Raw genomic sequence first — 19,852 nt, 5'->3', positions numbered from 1 at the left:
ACACTGCTGCCCCAGAGTAAGAGAGAGATTGTGAAAGACAAGGCTAACCCCCAATCTCTTTCCTTCCCCCTCTTTCCCATCTCCATATATCCTAAGCAAAGAGCGCCTGCAGTGCTTCCAGTGAGCAGCAAAAGGCACACTGTTCTATTTAAGATTTAGGCTCGGTTGAGCCTAACAGACCATGACAAACTTATTACAAAGCCAGAGAAGACTCAGCAAAGACCCAGTTCCAGTACAGCATTTCTGAGAACAAATCAAACACTATTTCAACTTCTTGCATACCACGAAAAGGGAGAAATATTTAGAAGAACAGGAAACTATCTGCTGAAGGATTTGTTTAAGAAGAAGGGCAAATTTAGTTAACATAACATAACATAACTTTATTCTTCTATACTGCCTCAATCAGATAATTTCTAGGCGGTTTACAAAGAAGAGAGCTGGACAATCAGCGAAATACAAATAGTTAACAACATATTTCCTATATATACACAATGTAAAATTTTTGTTATCAATAAAGCTTCAGTTAAGAAATGAATTAATTTCTTTTCGAAATGCGCCATAGGACAGCACGGCTCCACTAATGTAATACCCAACCAGGACTGTTGCTTACTTGCTTGAAATGCAAGAGTCCTGTCCAAAAAAGATCTGTATCTGCAGCCAGTAATTTTAGGATAGGTGAATAAATTGCAATTCCTAGTTATCCTCGTAGGGCTGTATAGTACGAAATGGGATAGAAGGCAGCTTGGGGCCAGTCCCCAAACAAGCTTAAAGCAAATGCAAGAGAATTTAAATATTACTCATGCTTCCACTGGTAGCCAATGCAATAGTCGATAGTAGGGACTAACATGGTCATTTTTCTTCAACCCAAATATTAATCGGACAGCCGTGTTCTGAACTATTCTCAATTTTCTCAGGATTTTCTTAGGAACTCCCAAAATAAACAATGTTGCAATAATCCAGCTGGCACCCTGTGGATCTAATGAGCCACCAATAATTAGCTGAAGGACCAAGCAGTAGGAATTCTACCTAGTCAAAGCCCTAGCTCCTCTAATTAACACCATTACCAACAAGACAGGTCCTCAAGCTCCCACAGCTGGCTGGTCTGCAGAATTCTTTGCACATTACCAAAAGGATGTGCAGAGAATTGAGTCAGTTCAGCGAATGGCCACCAGGATGGTCTCAGGACTCAAGGATCTCCCGTATGAGGAACGGCTGGGTAAGTTGCAGCTTTACTCACTCGAGGAACGCAGAGAAAGGGGAGACATGATCGAGACGTTCAAATATATCATGGGTCGTATCGAGGTGGAAGAAGATATCTTCTTTCTTAAAGGACCCACGGCAACAAGAGGGCATCCGCTGAAAATCAGGGGTGGGAAATTTCATGGCGACACCAGAAAATATTTTTTCACCGAAAGGGTGGTTGACCGCTGGAATAATCTTCCACTACAGGTAATTGAGGCCAGCAGTGTGCCAGATTTTAAGAAAAGATGGGATTGGCACGTGGGATCTCTTCATGGAGGAAGTTAGAGGATGGGTCACTAGTGTGGGCAGACTAGATGGGCCATGGCCCTTTTCTGCCATAATTTTCTATGTTTCTATGTTAATTCTCTAGAAATATTGTTCCTAAAATATCACAATACATACTGTACTGTACATGATAATACACAAGACCTAAGGACCCAGCTACACAGCTTGTCTTTGCCACTTCAGCGATCATGTCTAACTATAACCTCAGCTATCACATCTCTCCATTCTTATACAAAGGTAGGATAATTCTAACATTTACACACCAATTGTGTGCATACATCATTAGAATAATGAAACATAGATGCACATATGTGCTTAAATGTATAATTCTGCCTAAGCACTATTTTGTAAATAGCTTACACAGGAGCCCTTTTACAAAAGCTTAGCATGCACTAGAAATCAAATGGGCTTCTTAGAACTTAGCATGTACTAATTTAATTAGCACCCTCTAAGCTTGAGTAAAAGGGCCCGGTAGCATGTATTTTACTGGTAGATGTGTACACTTAGGTGGAGTCTGGGTAGAGCGTAGACGGGACATACATTTAAGCACGTAATTTATAGACACAATAAGCAATGCAAGTATCTCCAATATTTAAGCACAAACACTTACATTAGTTCTAGAATAAACACCTATATGGGCACTCTAGAATTACTGTATATATGTGAATTTAAGCCCATTCAAATATAAGCTGAGATAACATTTTTCCACAAAGAAGGGGGGGGGGGGAGAATCTTAACTTGTATATAAGCCAAGGGTTTATATTATTTTCCCTCCCCCCCCCCGGGTGACCAGCATTTCTCTCCCTCTTCCCTGTCTTTCCTCCTCTCCCACAGTGACTGGTAACTATCTCTCTCTCCCCCCTATCTCCCTCCCTCTTGTGGTGACTAAAGCTTCCAATGCTAATCCAGTTAGACCTGCAGTGACCGACACTTCTCTCTTCTCTCCCCTCCCTACCCCTGCTGTTATCAGCCTGTCTCTCTGTTTCCTCCCACCTACCTCCCTGAAGTGACTGGAAGGTCTAGAGCAGGGGTGACCACACTTTTTGGGCTTGCGAGCTACTTTTAAAATGACCAAGTCAAAATGATCTACCAACAATAAAATTTAAAAAAAACACAAAGCACACTGTATGCATAGAATTGTTAATTATCATTCCTATTCCGGGGGTTTTTCAAAGAGGTCAAAGCAGATGACTCTATGCACTGTCACCTCAGTAACAACCGTACAAAAATAGACAAATACCCACCCCCCTCCCTTTTTACTAAACCACAATAGCAGTTTTAAGCGCAGGGAGCTGCGCTGAATGCCCAGTGCTGCTCTCGACGCTCATGTGCTAAAAACCGCTATTGCGGTTTAGTAAAAGGGGAGCATAGTGTAAAATATAGACAGCAGATATAAATTCAGACACATTTTGATCACTAAATTGAAAATAAAATCATTTTTCCTACCTTGTCTGGTGATTTCATGAGTCTCTGGTTGCACTTTCTTTTTCTGACTGTGCATCCAATCTTTCTTCCCTTCTTTTAGCCTGTATGCTTCCTCTCCTCCAGACCTCATTCCCTCTCCCAACTTTTCCTTCCTCTCTCCCTGCCCTTTCTTTCTCTCTGCCTCCCTTTCTTTTTTTTCTGTTTCTCTCTTCTTTCCTTCTGTCTCCCTGCCTGCCCTTTTTCTTTCTTTCTCCCTGCCCTCCCCCAAGCCACTGCCACTGCCACTGCCATTGGGGACCAGGACCCAAACCGCCACCAATAACAGACCCCAAACCACCACCAATAACAGGCCCGAAAGCCGACGCCACCCCAAGCTGTCCCTGCTTCAGCCAACCAGCACTCCTCTCCCCGACGTCAATTCTGCCGTCGGGGAGAGGAAGGCTGATCGGCTCAAGATCGCGATCGACCTATTGGGGGAAATGCTGCCGGGTCCTGCCTTCGCGGAAACAGAAAATAGGCAGGACCCGGCAGCAAGAAGATCAAATGCTTCTCTAACCTGTCTCCCGCCTTAGCCCTTAGCGAACGCTTGCTTCAGGGCTCTGGACATGTGCGCGCCGGCTTCCCTTCCCCCCCCCCGGACATAACTTCCGGTTTCGGAGGGACGAGAAGGGAAGCCGGCACGCACACGTTAGAGCCCGGAGCATAACTTCGCTGCGGGCTGAAATCTCCAAGCCGGGTTTTTTTTAATGTTCAGCGGCAGCAGCAGCAGCAGATGACAGCTGGGCGGACCGTCCAGCTAATAGGCCCTAGGGAGAACATTGGAGAGGAAGGCTGATCGGCCCGGTAGATCAGGACGGCAACACGAGTCTATCACGGAGCCCGGGATGGGCTTCGTGATCGACTCACGTTACCTTCCTGAGCTACCGGTCGATCGCGATCGACGTATTGGGCACCCCTGGTCTAGAGCAAGGGTGTCAAAGTCCGTCCTTGAGGGCCGCAATCTAGTTGGGTTTTCAGGATTTCCCCAATGAATATGCATGAGATCTATCTGCATGCACTGCTTTCATTGTATGCTAATAGATCTCATGCATATTCATTGAGGAAATCCTGAAAACCCGACTGGATTGCGGCCCTCGAGGAGGGACTTTGACACCCCTGGTCTAGAGGCTGATACTGACGCAGAAGTAACTATAAACAGGGACCAGTCAGGGGCACTGAGCATCTGTGAATGCTCAAGGTCTGCCAGCTCCCTGAGCATGCATAGATGCTAAAGGCCCTGACTGGCCCTGTTTGCAGCCATTTCTGTGTCAGTGTCAGTATCTAGGCTTGCTGTTAAGTAGAAATGGGCAGGGCAGAAGGGGAGGACAGATATATCGACTTGACTATAAGCCGAGATCCCAATTTATAGGCTTTTATTTTTTACCCCAAAATCTCAGCTTATTGTCAAGTATATATGTATTCCCAGAATGTCTATCTACATTCTCAGCTGACATGTGTCTCTCTGACCTCTTTTACCATGTCTCTCTGCATCCTCAGCTGTTACTTACACACAGCATGTCTCTCCACATTCTCAATGTACAGTTTCCTGGATCTTTTCACTTTGTATGTCTCTCTGCATCTTCAGCTGTCAAGTACGCCTCTGTATCCTCTCTCTCTCCATCCTGAATTGAAACCTTAATGTTCCAGTGCTTGATTTTCTGTTTTCTAGTCGCTAAATAGACCTGCAGTCCAATCTCTGGCACCTGCTCCCCACAGCAGAAAGTAGAAGTGAAAGAAGAGCCGAGGACACAGCACTTCATGTCCCTCTTCATCTCTAAAGAACGAGGTTCTTAGAAGCGGCCACATCCAGTAATATAAATGTTCCATCCTGAATCTTTTCGCACTCATTGCCATGCCCAATAACACAAATCTCAGAACAAAAAAAGAACTTCAGAAAATGTACAAGGTGCCCAGAATTTTTATTCAATAGGCACTTTACGCAGTACCCTCGGCAGGAGATTTTTGCCGCCTGTTTCAGAAAGTTTTTTTTTTTTGCTGTATCGACTATTGTATATTTGTAACCTGAGCATCATGGACACCCCCTGAGTAAGAAGTGTTTTTTGAAACCCGGCCCGTGTTGGGTCCGCACCCTTTTAACCAAGAACCATGTTTTGTCATCATATATTTTATATATTTTTTTTATGGACTTGAATAAAAATTCTGGCACCTTGCACATTTTCTGCAGTTCTTTTTCGTTCTGCTTGCTGTTCCTTCACTGCAGATTTGTTGGTTTCTTTTTGTTTTGCAATACAAACTTCCCATATTACACTTCTTCTGTATTCGCGGTTTCAGCAATCGCGATTTCGTTTATTCACGGTTTTTAGCTTGCTGGCTCCTCCCCCCAAATTACATCAGCTTGCATAGAGAAATCACTGATTCTACGGGTTTACATAGAAAATCGCTGATTCCCAGCACTTTCTTCACCTTGTTTTGCTTCTCCTTCAGGAACAGACCAGATCTCCCACCAAGTTATTCATGGTTTTACCATATTCATGATGGTTTTTAATAGAAAACAGCGAATAACATATGAAAAAGTTATTTGTGGTTTTTCTGTATTTGCATTTCTGTTAATCCCCTCTCACAGCGAATACGGAGGGAGAAGTGTATTGCTTTTCACACTTGCTGCCATATCCAGTAATACTGATTGCCCATTCTGATGCTTCTCATACTCACTTCTATTTCCAATTATACAGATATCCCATACTGATGCTTTTCAAACCCACTGTCACGTCCAGTTATACAAATTTATCATACACTCATACATTCAGGAATGCAGACTAGAGAATGACATGGGGGACAAAATTTTTCCCCATACCCACAGGAATTCATTTTCCGTCCGGGAGAGTTATTTTCCTGTCCCTGACCCATTCCCGCAAGCTCTGTCTTCATCAGCATCAAGCCTCAAACACTTTAAAATCATAAGTAGCAACATTCTAGAGCTCAGATTGTGATGTCATAATGCCTCATTCCACCAATGCCTAAGCTCCGTCCTCATCTGCATAAGCCTCAAAGACTTTAGAATCATAAGTAGCAACATTCTGGAGCTTAGATTGTGATGTCATAATGCCTCATTCCACCAATGCCTAAGCTCCGTCCTCATCTGCATAAGCCTCAAAGACTTTAGAATCATAAGTAGCAACATTCTGGAGCTTAGATTGTGATGTCATGATGCCTCATTCCACCAATGCCTAAGCTCCGTCCTCATCTGCACAAGCCTCAAAGACTTTAAAATCATAAGGGTTCGAGGCTTGTGCGGTTAAAGCAGAGCTTACAGGAATGGGGCAGGGACAGTGACAAAACTCGCGGGGACGGGGAAATTGAGTTCCTGCGGGGACAGGGACAAATTTGTCCCCGTGTCATTCTCTAATGCGGACTCCACATTCCGATGCTTTCCATATTTGATCCTATGTCCAGTAATTCAGATTCCCCATACTGATGCCTTTCATGCTCGCTCCTACGTGCAATAAGACAGATGTATTTAATCACCTGTTTCCTCTCCTCCCCCTCCCCCCTCTCCCCAACCCCTCCTACCCCTTCTCTTTCCTCACCCCCCCCCCTTTTTAAGTCGCCTTGAGCCTACCTAGGTATGAGCGACGCAGAAATAGAAGATTAGATTAGATTTCCCAAACTGATGCCGCCATGTCCAGTAATGCAAATTTCCCATTTTAATGCTTTTCACACTGGCTACCATATTCAGTAATACAGATTACTCATCCTGAAGCTTTTCATACTCACTATCATGTCCAGTAATGCATATTTCCCATACGGATGTTTCTCACATTCACCCCTATATCATATAATGTAGATTTCCCATATGGGTGCATTTCATACTCGCTGTCACATCCACCACCATGATTGTCCAGTTTACACAAATGCCCCCTATGAATGCTTTTCACACTTGCTCTCACTATCAGTAATGCAAAATCCCCATTCTGATGCTTTTCACACTCGCTGCCACATCCAGCTACACAAATTTCCCATTATGATGCTTTTTGGGGGTAGATTAGTCCTGAGGAAACAGAATGAGAAATGATCTAGGTAAGCTTGAGTGGTTTTCTGGTGTTCGGCAATTAAAATGTAACGCAAAAAGGTGCAGAATCACGTATTGGGGGGGGGGGGGGTGCAGAAATTGGAGGAAGCGATCTGCAGTGGAGGGGGATTTATTAGTTGTTAGGTCTGTGTCTAAGCTGGTAAAAACCTGAACGTGGCAAAGTTCTTACCCAGTCCTCCAAACTCATTTCCTCCAAATTAAGACTGGCATTTTTGTCTTTAATTAAAGAAATAGATATTTTTTTTTTTTTAGAAGCATTTGTCTCGCCTTCTGTCGAGGCTGGTGCATGTATTGTGCTGCCCGGTATTGTGCTATGGGGAGAGGCCGTGACCTTGTTCATGCCTCACAATGTGGATGAGGGATAAGAGGAGATCTGTAAATATTAAATCCCACATTTTTCCGCCAGTTCATAGTTTCCCATTTCAGGTTCTCGCTTCCAGAGCTGGATCAATTACCCGCCAGATGTAATCTTCGCAAGTGCTGAGCTGTGAAAGCGAAAGCTGCGAGGCTGCTACTGGCATCACGAGTGGTGCTTTTCTATACTAATTGAAAATGTCCGACAGCAACTCCTCTTCTTCTCACTGAAGTCTGCGTCGGGGGATGTGTTGGTGCCTGATATCTCTTGCCAAAGCTCCTGGCTGCAGAGACTTGTACTCCATGTTAGCGCAATTCAGTAGGCAACAGAGCACGGGGAAGATAAAGGGAAGCAGACGAACTGTTAACAGCTTTATTCCATTCATGGGTGAATGGAATAAAGTGCAGGAGGCTCGGCACAAATCACTAGTGTGGATTCTGTGCGCAGTTTTCTGCATTATTATAGCTGTCCTATGATCAAACTGTGGGCAAAGGATGGAATAGGCATCAGTGCCCTGCTCATTTAACTCCAATGGCAATTAGGGTATCAGCTATTAAACCCTAATGGAAAGATGCGCATTCACAACTGGAAGACTTAACACGAGGTTTTCTAACACTGGGACTTTAGTGCATATTCCGAGGTGGAGTAAAAGTTTAACTTGGGGAGTGACGTTTTCTTTTCTCGTGCCAGCAGGAAGTAGCCACAATTTATTTTTCTCTGTTTTGTCGAATGGGATTGGTGGACAAACTGAAAAAAAAAAAAAAATGGCAGGGAGATTCAGGAACTGAGATGGTCACATCACTGAATGCTGGATGAAGACAGAAGTGCCGTGGCTATCAAATGAAGGGTGAAGCTCACCTGCAGAAATGTTTATGAAGCCATGCTAAAAATATTTATGTACAGAGTAGCATTCCAGACACACCTGCCTGCATGCAATCGCCCTGTGGTGATCAAAATGGTGCACAAAATACTGATTCTGCTACTGGTATGTACATGTTTCCCTGGAAACTGGCATGCTCTCCTGCATTTCTGCACATAAGAGCATAACAGTTGCCATACCTGGGACAGACCAAAGGTCCATCAAGCCCAACCGTTTCCAATAGTGGCCAACCCAGGTCCCAAGTACCTAGCTAGATCCCAAGTAGTAAAAACGATTTTATGCTGTTTATTCTAGGAATAAGCAGTGGATTTTCCCAAGCCATCTCAATAATGGCCTATGGATGTCTCTTTTAGGAAATTATCCCCCCAAAATTTTAACCCTGCTAAGCTAACTGATTTCACCATATTATTGCAAAAAAAAATAAATCCAGAGTTTAATTACACATTGTGTGAAGAAATATTTACTCCGGTTTGTTTTAAATCTACTACTTAGTAGCTTCATCGCATGTCCCCTAGTCCTAGTATTTTTGGAAAGAGTGAACAAGCGATTCACATCTACCCTTTCCACTTCACTCATTATTTTATAGACCTCTATCATAGAGAGTTGCGTGGGGACAGAAATTCCACCCGTCCCTGCCAAAATCCCACCCATCTCCATGAGGAATCCCACCCAACCCCACCCGTCCCCGCGAGGAATCCCTCCGTTCCCACCCATCCCCATGAGGAATCCCCTCCGTCCCTACCTGTCCCTGCGAGAAATCCCCTCCATCCCCGCCCATCCCTATAAACTTCAGAAATAGTTATTTCATTTAATTATGCTACTGAATTAAAGGCTCTGGTAGAGACCCATTTACAAATAAGCAAAGAGACTTTATTAATTTGGAAATATTAATTGGGAAGAATACATACTTTGTAAACGGGTTTCTGCCAGAGCCTCTAATGTAAATATAAAATATAAATACTAAGCTGATGAGAACCCCCAAGCTGTCAGCTGAGGACTTCCTTTGCAGTTGGCCGGGGGTCCCTTTTGCCAAGCTTGGCAAGCAGCAGTAGCGTCCCTGAGTCACAGATGCTGGCACCTCAGTGGCTCATGGATGTTGCCAGCGACTGCTGTGCTTGGTGGAGGGGAGTTCTGGCCGTCTCTAGAGGAGGTCCTCTGCTGGTGGTGCTTGGGGATCCCCACCAGTCACAGCAAGGGTCAGCAAGTACTTCAACACTGTAGAAATGAAACCAGAAATGCATTTCCTTTTCTTTTGAACACAATACAAAGACATCTGCTATATACATTTCCCAAAGCTAACATATTTTAGTCAATAAATTTATTTTTTAACTTTGTTGTCTGGAGACTTATTGTTCCATAAAGTTAGTCCCAGTTTCTTTTTTCCGCTTTCCCATCTTCTGTAAATTTTTCTGTTGCTGTCCATTGGTTCCTCCTACCATGCTCCAGCATTTATCCCTTTCTCATCTTTCGTGCCTGCCCACCAGCCCCATGCCCAACATTTCTCCTTCTATCACTCCTCTCCAGCACCATGCCACATTTCTCCCTCCATTCCCTTCACCACTATGTCCAACATTCCTCTCTCTTGCATCCATTTCAATCTGTCCCACTGTTCCCTTTCTACCATAATATTTCTCCCTCTCATCTGTACCTCACTCCCTCTCTATGACCAAAAATTCTTCTTTCTTCCATTCCCGTGTACACAACCATCTCTTTCCCTCCCTTCCTCTCTCCCAAGTCCATGCCTTCTGTGTCCAAAAACGCATTCCCTCCCCCACCTCAGCATCTCTTTCCCTCCTTTCCTCTCTCCCAAGTTCATGCCTTCTGTGTCCAAAAACGCATTCCCTCCCTCACTTCAACATCTCTTTCCCAAGTTCATGCCTTGTGTCCAAAAACGCATTCCCTCCCCCCTTTTGTGTTCTGCCTCACAGCCCTCATCTGCAAGCAAATTACCAGCAAAATGGAGCTCGAGCCACGAGGCTCGTCTTCTATTTCCTGCCTGCACTGCCCCAGCACACATAGCCGACCGGAAGTCTTCCCCGATGTCAGCGCTGATGTCGGAGGGAGGGAGGGAGGGCTTTACTTAAGCCCTCCCTCCAATGTCAGTGCTGACATCGGGTAACACTTCCGGTCGGCTGTGTGCTGCGGCAGAGCAGGTAGAAAAAAGAAGACGAGCCTCGCGGCTCGAGTTGCATCGAACCTTGCAGGATCCCCGCAACCCTAGGAGGCGTCCCCACGGGATCCCTTGACCCTAGAGGGCGTCCCCACGGGATCCCCGTGACCTGAAGGGGGAACCCACGGGATCCCTGCAGCTCCTGCGGGATTCCCGTCGTCCCCGTTCCCGTGCAGCTCTCTACTCTATCATATCACCCCTGAGCTGTCTCTTCTCCAAGTTGAAGAGACCTAGCTGCTTTAGCCTTTCCTCATAGGGAAGTCGTCCCATCCCTAGATCTTTTCCTGGGCAGTGATTCCTAACACAGAACCCGGCATCACATAGCCATAGTTCAGATTCCTCTTTCCCACATGCATCACTTTGCACTTGCTCACATTAAACGTCATCTGCCATTTTGACACCCAGTCTTCCAGTCTCTCAAGGTCCTCTTGCAATGTTACAACTTTGAACACCTCTGTGTCTTCAGCAAATTTAATTATCTCACTAGTCATTCCCATCTCTAGATCATTGATAAATATGTTAAAAAGCAGCGGTCCCAGAACAGACCCCTGGGGAACCCCACTATTTACCCTTCTCCATTGAGAATAGTGACCATTTAAACCCACGCTCTGTTTTCTGTCTTTCATTCAGTTCTTAATCCATAATAGGACATTGCCTCCAATCTCATGACTTTCTAATTTCACCAGAAGTCTTTCACGAGGTACTTTGTCAAATGCCTTTTGAAAATCCAAATACACTGTATCAACCGGTTCACCTTTATCCATATTTGATTTCACAACAGTATCGGATACAATTTTTTCCTATGTCCATTAGGGATATGTGTGAGGAGCTTCAGACACAACTCTAGTACACGAATCAGTACATTTTCCTCCGAGTCTCTCTTTATTAATCTGTCAGTGGATCCTTCTCCTTCCTCCCCTTCCCCCACTCCCTCCTGAGACATCTTTGGCAGTAAATAGGAAAAATATGGATGGTAAAGCTATTTGTATCCTATTCATTTTGGAGAAAAAAAAATGTTCTGGTTGCACTTGTTCTATGAGAAGAAGATCAGAGGTGCAGACTGCTGTATTTTGACTCCTAATGCCAAAAGGGTAAACTAATTACACTGCCTTACAGAAAGGTAGAGAGCTTCCAGAGGTTGTGGTTAGAGCGGATGGCGTAGTTGGTTTTAAAGAAAGGTTTGGACCGGTTCCTGGAGGAAAAGTCCATAGTCTGTTATTGAGAATGACATGGGGGAAGCGACTGCTTGCCTTGGATCGGTAGTATGGAATATTGCTACTCCTTGGGTTTTGGCCAGGTACTAGACCTGGATTGGCCACCATGAGAACGGGCTACTGGGCTTGATGGACCATTGGCTATTCTTATGTTCTTAGTCTAAGCGGTTTACAATAATAATATATTAAAAACAAAAAAAAAATTAAAAACACATAACAAGGGAGGCAATAAACAAAAATAAAAATACAACCAACATACAAACAAAAATGGGTACAAAGGGGATAAAGAAAGGGAAGATTACAATAAAAACAAATAAAAGTTGGGGAAGGGAAGTCAGAGTGAAATTCTACCCAAACAAACGATTTAACCTAAGAAGTCGAAAAGTCAAGAGCGGAAAGCCAAAGAAAAATAGTATGGTTTCAATTGCGCCTTAAAAGTCGCAAAAGATTTTTTGATGCAGAGGTAGTAGGGTAAGGAATTCCAAAGGGTAGAAGCCATAACAGAGAAAGAGGAATTCCTATGAAAATCGAGAAATAATTGCCGGAATGAAGGGACAATCAGTAACTGTTGCTGAGATGAACGTAATGTTCTTTGTGGTGAATATGGGACCAGAAAACTGTACAGGAAAGAAGGAATACCACTAGATAGTATATGGTAAGAATGTTGTATTTGAAAGGAATACGATAAGACACCGGAAGAATATGTTCTGATTTTAAGTGGCGTAACGTGATCAAACTTAGAACAATGGTACATTAATCTGACTGCAGTGTTCTGAACTAACTGAATGACCCCTAGGCCGGTGGCATATATGAGCCCGGGGCCGATTATATTTTTTAATACCCCCTCCTCTATATAAAAAAATATATTTTTACTTATAATCCACAAGTCACACAACAAGGGTGCACCTAGGAAAAGGCAGCATTTTAAACACTGTGGTGAGCACTAGAACATCAATATACCCATTGTAAAACCAAACAAGCCAGACTAATACAGATCAGTCCTGTACAGTCACTGCTAACAGGAAACCATGTCTTTTTCATACACATAGAACACAGATACACTCTCATCCAGTATGGAATAAGATATCACAAACTAAAATTAGAAATATGTAGAGAAAAGTGAAACTATCTGCCAAGAAGCCAGATTCTGCATAGTGCAACACCACAGAATCAGAAACAGTGACAAATGTTCCCTAATACTGTGCAAAATATAAAGATAGATGTAAATTTGAAAAAAAAAATGAGAAATAACAATCGCCACTTTAGAAATTAACAAATGGAAATGAAACAAAATACCATTTTATTGGACTAATACATATTTCAGTTAGCTTTCAGAGGCCTCCTTCCTCATGTCCTGACCCGAGGAAGGGGATTTTGGTTTCTGAACATTTGTAAAAAAAAAAAGTATTCAAATTTAGGCCAATAAAAAGATTACCTTATTTACATTTTCTATTTATAAACATTTCTCAATACAGCTACAATATTACTTTATTCTAAAGCAACCCCTCAAAAAAAAATTTTTTCTACCTTTTGTCATCTCTGGTTTCTGCTTTCCTCATCTTCTCTTTCCTCATCCAGCATCTGCCTTCTTTCTCTGCCCCTTCACTGTCTGACCTCTCTTCCTTCCTTATAGCATCTTTTCCTCTTTCAATGCCTCTTCCATAAACTGTCTACCCCCTTCCATCTAGTCTGTGGTCCTTCTCTCCTTTATACATGATTTATTTCAGCTTCAAACCTTCTCCATTATTCTCTCTCCTCTCTGTCTCCTCCCCTCCCTCCATGCTCTCTTTTCTCCTTTCCTTTCTTCTATCTACCCCACCCCAATCCATGGTCTGGCACCTGTTTCCTTCCCTTCCCTCCCCACCCATGTCCTAGGATCTCTTTCATCTCTCTCCCCCTCCATGGTCTGGCATCTCCAATCCTTCTTTTCCTTCCCTCCTTCCCTTCCTTGTGGTCTGGCATCTCTCTCTCCTCTCCCTTCCCTGGTCTTCCTTCTCCTCTCTTCCCTCCCTCTCTCTCCTCCTCTCTTTCTCTCTGTTATCTCCCACCACCAAAAACTTGCTTTCCATTGTTGGCAATTGCAGCCTTCATAACTCGCTGCTCTGGCCGGCAATGAGCCTTCCTCTCTGTCTGTCCCTTCTTCCTGCTTCCACAAAGGCAGGACCGGGCATAGAGAAAGGCCTGATACCAGCAGAGCAGTGAGTTGTGAAGGCTGCGGCTGCTGCTGTCAGAAGGGATAGATGCCAGACCTGTGAGTATGACCCTATAGGCTGCACTCAGGGTGGACCGCCCCCTGCACCCTTGGAACACCACTGTCTACATTTAAATATGATTGCGGTAGTCTTTGCCAGGTGGGTTGTTTCCCATGCTAGTGCCCTCTACACATTTTGCACAGCTCAACACCGGCGCTAGTCTGGTGCTAATTGGCTCTAGCACCAGCGTTAAATTCTGAGCATCGGTCTGCTGGTGAGCAGGGGGTATCATATTTGGTGTCAGAGGTGGATCAAGTTCCCTACTACCAAAGCAGTATTTCTTTGTTGTTGTTAAATTTCTAATGTGGAGATGGGAAATCTAACCCATTCAGCGGCAGCAAGACAGCAAGTACACATTTCTGCAAAAGATGGCAGAAGAACAGCATGATTTACAGAGCAGATGGTGCAACAGAGTAGAAGTTCTTGCAAAAAATGGTCTCTGCCACATTAGATGTAGGGAGAAATATAATGCTTTTCTGGCTGTCACACAATCAACCTGCTTACAGAACCTTGGCCGATAAAGCAGATGTGACCAATCCTGACATAAAAGTTGCATAAATTGCCTAGAAATCAAGGTAGAAACTTATAAGTAAAACTGTAAAAATTGCACATGAAAAATTATCTCTGCAGCTAAGATGGTATATAAGTTCAATATGTCCATCTGAGGTAATGGACTAAGTGTTCTTCCAGTAGGGCTGTCAGAAGTTCCTCTGTAGAAAGAGTTTTTATACCTCTAGAACAGGGATGTCAAAGTCCCTCCTCGAGGGCCACAATCCAGTCAGGTTTTCAGGATTTCCCCAATAAATATGCATGAGATCTATTTGCATACAGAATGGCTATTTTGGAGCTATATGGTGACACCAAAACTGATATTGATCTACCAACTGCTCAGTCCCATGCAGTACCCAGGCTGGTGAAGCTGTTGACTGTCTTGCAGTTCCTTGCTATGGGAGCCTTCCAGCATGACCTAGGGCAGGGGTGGGGAATGAAGGCCACAATCCAGTCAGGGTTTCAAGATTTCCCCAATGACTATGCATGAGATCTATTTGCATACAATGGAGGCAATGCATGCAAACAGATCTCATGCATAGTCATTGGGGAAATCCTGAAAACCCAATTGGATTGTGGCCTTCGTTCCCCACCCCTGTCTTAGGGGGTTCCAACAAGTGTGGATCGTCCACAGTCTCTAGATATTTGATCCAGATACTGTGAGCCCTGAAAAAGTGCTAGGCAATATATCAAGTTCCTGGAGCAGGAAGCCCAAACTGCGGGAGATAAAACAGGACTTTTTCAAAATTGCTGATATGCCTAATGTCTTGGGCACCACTGATTACACCCATGTGCTATTCATCCCACCACTGGAAAGCAAAATGGCATATCGCAACCACAAGATAGGCTACTCCTTGAACATCCAGAAGGTCTGTGATGCTAAGCTGAGGATCCTGAATGTTGTATCCAAGTTCCCTGGGAGCTCTCATGACTCATTCATCCTCACAAACTCAGCCATTGGACTTAGGCAACCCACACACTACCTGGCCTCCTTCTGTAACCACTTCCCAACACCTGGATGAGCCTGACTCGTGCTGGGGTGTAAATCCTCTGGCATACAAGGGACAGGAGCACTACTGGGTAACATCATTACGCACTCCTCATCCTATCAAAGTTTTAGAAAACTTGTAAAAACAAACTTGTTTAACCGATTTGTAACGTAAGAACTCTTAAAGCCCTTTCTCTTTAGACTCTAACCGTCTTGTAACCTAAGAACTCTTAAGCCTTATCTCTGTATTCTGCTTACATGTATTTGATGACTTTACATTGTGCCTATTTTCGCTGATTGTCCAGCTCTTCTTATTGTAAACCGCCTCGAACTATTATGGCTTTGGCGGTATATAAGAATAAAATTATTATTATTGCTATTTTCCTTTGCAATAGCTTGTAACTGAAAGTATCCATAGAATTTCACACTCCTTTCTATAATGTGATATGGACTACCTCCTCAAATTAGGTTGTGTTTATCTCTTCAGATCTTTCACAAAACCTTAAAAACCACTATGTTTCATCACTTTTTAGGCTATAGCTCCAATGAATGTTAATGAATCTTCCTTTGTGAGCTAATTATGTAAACCAAAACGAGCTCCTATTTTTAGGCAATGATTCGGTATATAAGACTAAGAATTAGATTAGATTAGAGAGAATAAACCTGCCTTTTTTCCTGAAAGCATAATAGATCCTATCACCATCCTAATTGCTTAGGGTGAAGCCTGAAGGAGACTTATTAATACTTTGGGATCTTTTCCAGATAAGCCCCGCCACTAATGGAAAAAGTGCACGTGCCGAAAATTAAGCCCCGCCACCTTTTGCCAGCACACGCAACCTTAACCAGTGAAGTTCTCAGCACAACGCCCCCACAACTCGGCGCGAGCACCCAAAAAATATTATAAAAAAGAGGATATGAAACTTAACATTATAAAAAATAGGATAAACTGTCGACCATTTTTTTAAGGGCTCTGACGGGGCTCAGATCGCGCCTCTTTTTTATAATCTTTTTTGGGTGGCGGGGATTAACTTTTTGGCGGGGCTTATCTGGAAAAGATCCATACTTTGGACCTAGAACCATGAGATTAGCAAGCATGTTTCATTTAGGCAAAAAAAAAATTTATGACCAGTCAGTGACCATGTTTATTTGGAAGAAACATGATAATGCCTCAGAGCTGAGATATGATCCAGGCAGTGACAGATGGCTGCAACTGACAGATCACGCTAAATGCTGTTGGGAATTAATGTGCCTCAAGCAGAGAAATATCCCAGTTGGCTTGGTGTTGCATATTAGTAATTCTAGCTAAGTCTGTTTGAATGACTAACGGACAGTTCTAGAAGCAAATAAACTGTATGCTGAGGTTCTCTCTCACAATAAAGACAAGTTCCAGGAACAACAGAGATGGTGTGAAATTCTGCTGCTCTGGCAGAATAATGGAATTAGATTTCCATGCTTCAATTCTGGTTTATCGAGACTTGTTATATATAGCACCACATCTGAGCATAGGTCAAGGTAGTTTACATTTTAGAGAAAATAAAGCAGAACTCCAATTTTTAATGGAAAAGAGAGCATTCAGCCTAACAGTTCAAAGCTAAAACAATCCTCTCTCACATATACAATCGACAATTGCAACAGCTGTCACAGTCAATTAACAAACAGAAAATTCACGGTTAACAGGTTGACAGGGTTCTCAAATTCACTAGATCTCAGGTCAAATTCACAGTCGGGGTGCTGAGCACACTGGTAAATTTAAAACCTACCTCAAAACATTTCTGTTCAAAGATGGCATACCAAAACTACAGCTAAGAATACTTTCCAAGGAAAAAATATAAATAAAAAAAATATAGAGAACCGCTTTTAAGAAGCGACCCCCCTTTCTTCCTGTATTCTCCTCCCCCTCTTCCCTCCCTCTTATTTTTATTTTATAATGTAATTATAATCTCCTCCCCCCCCCCATTCCTCTTGTATCCAACTTGTCCAAACTTGGTCCTTGTCTTGGCTTCAACCTGCCTTATTTTATTTCTATTTTTTAATGTTTTTATTAATTTTTAATATTGTAAACCGGCTAGATACCTGTGATGGTTGGTATACCAAATTATAAATAAACTTGAACTTGAAACTTGAAACTTCTATCCTTAAAAATGCTGAAGCCTAGTCCAGAGGAATGAGGCTAGCCAAAAATATGCACTTGTCCAAGCCGATGCCAGTTTAGCTTTAAAAGGGGTAGAAGGTATACTCAACTTATGATCGTATAAGGAGCAAGGAGTTCTACTCGAAACATAAGAGTCAATCAATTCTGAGCCCCAAAGCATGTTCTAAGGCTTCTACTATTAAAATTAATCCAATAGCAGACCAGATTCTAATGACATGATCAAATGTATGTGACTTATCAAGAAAATGAATTGCCACAGTCTGGAAAACCGAGAGTGGCATTATCAAAAAAGCCACAAACCGAAGAAACATTTCTTAACCACATTGGAAAATTATTCACTGATAGACAGCTGGTAATTTAATTACCCCCCCCACCCCAGATATTTAAAGGGACCTATTATTTTAATAGGTGATCCAAACAAAATAAAAGTCGTAGAAGGGCAAGCTAAGTGATCATTTATCCAGCAAACTGTGGCTTTCTCATGTCTTGCTGCGCCCTAGGCTTGGATTCGGATAGCTTGTTCCAAGCAAAGGGTGCAGCAAGGCATAAGGGACGGAGTCAGGAGTTGGCAGCCGAAGAGAAGGGCACAGAAAGGAGCGACTTACTAGCTGAGCGGAACTCATGGGGAAGGGGGGCTCATAGGGGGAGATAAGTGAAGAGAGATAGTGAGAGGCAGCTGAGTGAGTACATTTGTAGGTAAGTAAGAGGAGTTTGAATTGTATTTTGAAACAGATGGGAAGCCAATAAAGTGACTTTAGGAGAGGGGTAATGGGAATAAAGCAGTTTGGACAATTTCCTGGAGGAAAAGTCTGTTATTGAGAAAGACATGAGGGAAGCCACTGCTTGCCCTGGATCGGTAGCATGAAATGTTGCTACTCCTTGGGTTTTGGCCAGGTACCAGAGACCTGGATTGGCCACTGTGAGAATGGGCTACTGGGCTTGATGGACCATTGGTCTGACCCAGTAAAGCTATTCTTATGTTCTTATTAAGTATCAACTGATGATCCAAGAACTGACTTGTTACAGCAGCCAAATAATGTTGCAACATCAGGAGAAAAGATAAGTTGCAGAAGACTAAATACCAGGAGAATATCATTGGCATAAAATAGGAACACAGAATGAACTCTTGTATTACAAGGGTTATTATTAAAAATATTTTTATTGAGTTATAAAGCATAACCGACAACATTACACAGAGCTGAATGTAAGCAAACAAATCCTACCCCTCCCTTGAAACCATACATCCAAAAATGTACCATAAAATCAAAGAACTGTCTGGGGCCTTTGCTGTTATGACCCCAAACCCTCACAAACTAATGTCATTAATCCAGAACAATTAAATCCCTCTCTCCCCCCACCTCCCCACCCCCGCCCAGGAGCTCAATAAGTGCCAGCAGAGACATTAATCACTTCTTGTAAAACAGGGGTGTCAAAGTCCCTCCTCGAGGGCCGCAGTCCAGTCGGATTTTCAGGATTTCCCCAATGAATATGCATGAGATCTATTTGCATACACCGCTTTCATTGTATGCTAGTAGATCTCATGCATATTCATTGGGGAAATCCTGAAAACCTGACTGGATTGCGGCCCTCGAGGAGGGACTTTGACACCCCTGTTGTTTACAGGGATTCAGTACTTGACTGTGTGCCTTGGGGGGATGACTGCTGTAAATAAGGATCCCATATTGATAAAAAATCTTTTGTTGCCTTTTTGGACAGGATCTGACCCCCATATGATTCCCATAGCATTAGGGCAGGGGTGTCAAAGTCCCTCCTCGAGGGCTGCAATCCAGTACTAAGGTTACCATATGACTCCAGAAAAAGGAGGATGGATTGAGTCATCCAGGTTTTACTTCCATTACTTTCAGTTGAAATAAAACCCAGATGTTTCAGTCTGTCCTCCTTATTTCCATTGCTTTCAATAGAAGTAAAACCTGTATGTCTAAATCCATCCTCCTTTTTCTGGAGCCTTATGGTAACCCTATCCAATAGCAAAAGCTCAGAAGGGAAGATTGTAACCAATGATTAAATATAAATGTTTTACCCATTATATATGATTTACCCAAAAAGAGCTTTTCACTTGCTCCTTGAGTACCCAGTGAAGATTTATTAAAGACAATCCACTCAAAGGAAAATATGAATACTAATTGCAGATAATTAAGCAATGTCACCCAGAGAGCTTTATTTATCTACAGTGCCAGAGACCATGATAAAAAGAATTCTCACTGGCTTGACATTTGAGACATTGGAGGG

General features: G+C 43.1%; 1 protein-coding gene across 2 annotated transcripts in view; it reads right to left on the bottom strand.

Annotated features, from left to right (window-relative positions):
- The window catches only part of DISP3 (dispatched RND transporter family member 3), a 193,817-nt gene that overhangs the window by 72,378 nt on the left and 101,587 nt on the right, over positions 1–19,852 (bottom strand). The window lies entirely within an intron of this gene.

This window comes from Geotrypetes seraphini, chromosome 15 (assembly GCF_902459505.1).
Source record: "Geotrypetes seraphini chromosome 15, aGeoSer1.1, whole genome shotgun sequence".
In the NCBI taxonomy this organism is placed as follows: domain Eukaryota; kingdom Metazoa; phylum Chordata; class Amphibia; order Gymnophiona; family Dermophiidae; genus Geotrypetes; species Geotrypetes seraphini.
This window is presented reverse-complemented; position numbering and strand designations above follow the sequence as displayed.